Raw genomic sequence first — 1,962 nt, forward strand, 5'->3', positions numbered from 1 at the left:
TCCTAAAAACCAGAATGCTGTAATCAAACAAGTATGCCACACACCTGGCTTCCTGCTCTTAGAGCTTTATCAGAAATGTCACTCTCATTTTCTTTCAAGACTTCGAATTTATCCCTCTCCAGGCACTGCTCACCCAACTTAAATCTGCTGGTCCTCTACTTCTGAACCTGTTCTGTCTGTGCTCCCTCAGATTGTCTCCAGTAACTCATACCTAATCTTTTTTTTTTTTTCTTTTTCTTCAAACCATCCCACCAATCCTTATACTCAGGTAACCTCTCATAATTGAACTCTTAATGCTCCATCCCTGACATTTTGAGCTACCCCTCTTTTTTATAACTCCTGGATCACCCTCCCATTTGCTCCACCAAAAAAGCTTCAAGCATAATTGGTGTAAGATTTTGTTTCCTACACAATGAGATACATATTTTACTCATTTCTTGTACAATTAATAAAATAAATATATGGTCCCACTTGTTTTTTTTTTGTTTTTGTTTTTTTGTTTGTTTGTTTGTTTGTTTAAAGAATAATACTTTAAAATAACTAGTTGATACAAAAAAGTTGAAGTTACCACTAGGGTGACTGGAGTGTATAGTGAAAGCAAGAGGACATGAAACTGTTCTCTGTAGCATTATCAATGTTCTATTTCTTAATAGAAATAGTAGTCATATAGTATGTTCCACTTGTAATAATTCATTGATTGGTAGAGTGTGATGCTGATCAAGTATTTGCATTTTTAAATATAATCAAATTAATTTCATAAAAGTTGTTGGGGAAGAGCATAAGGGAGACTAAAAAATTAGGGTACTAGAAATTACACTATTAAATGACTAATTCAAAATTAAAGTAAGAATTCATTCACTAAATATCAGTCTCAATATTTTGAGAAAGGGAATTTTTATAGGTAGAGAGTATAGGGAAAATACTAACAAAGGAGTAATACTTGAACATATTAACAGTGAATATAGCATAGAAAGTATCAGTAATTCCAAATGTTGCATTGAGAACAAGTAAAATTAAAAGAGCTCTGGTAAATTTTATAAGTAAAATTTTTATATTATTTATATATTATATACTTATAAAATGTATGATATGTATAATGATGTCTCATTTAATTATGTGGATACATTATAGGAAACGCACCATAAGGGGATTCTGTTATTTTACTAATGATGCAGGTTACTTACATAATTCTACATGCTATATACCACTACACAACTAGGTTATAATTTATCCATTAGAGTACATAAAGTCCATCATTAATGAAAACTTTGTGCTACATATGACTATTGGATTTAACATTATAGCAATCAATATAGGTATCATAATGAGGTGAGTTATTAGCCCTGTGGAACTAAAGACAGAATACTTAAGAAGACTCTGGCCATTTAGACAATGATATAACACAGAAACAGAACTACCATGAAGGAGAAAAAAACGATAAACTTTCCAAAAAAATCTGCTTAAACAATGGAGTATCTGCATAACAAAAGATGCCATTGTATCATTTCCTGTTATTACTTAATAAATCATTCACTGGTAAAATACACCTTAATATTAAAGAAAAATATAAGATATGCCAAAGTTTTTACAAGAAAGAAATTTATACAGTGTACATAATGGTTGGTGACTGTAATACCAGCTACTTGGAAGAAAAAGAAAGAAATATTGCAAAATTAAGATCAACTTAATCATCTTAGTGAGATGCTTACTCAAAATAAACTTTAGAAATGGCTGTGAATGTGTCTGAGTAGTATGACACACCTTTTTTTAATCATGAAGAATGATAAAATAATAATAACATTAAGAGACAGAAATATGGTTGTTTATTTTCAAAGTTAAATGATACCTTTATTTTTTTGAGAGAGAGAGAGAGAGAGAGAAAATTTTTTTAATATTTATTTTTCAGTTTTCGGAGGACACAACATCTTTATTTTTTTTTTTATGTGGTGCTGAGGATCAAAC

The sequence above is a fragment of the Urocitellus parryii genome, chromosome 7, assembly GCF_045843805.1.
Source record: "Urocitellus parryii isolate mUroPar1 chromosome 7, mUroPar1.hap1, whole genome shotgun sequence".
In the NCBI taxonomy this organism is placed as follows: domain Eukaryota; kingdom Metazoa; phylum Chordata; class Mammalia; order Rodentia; family Sciuridae; genus Urocitellus; species Urocitellus parryii.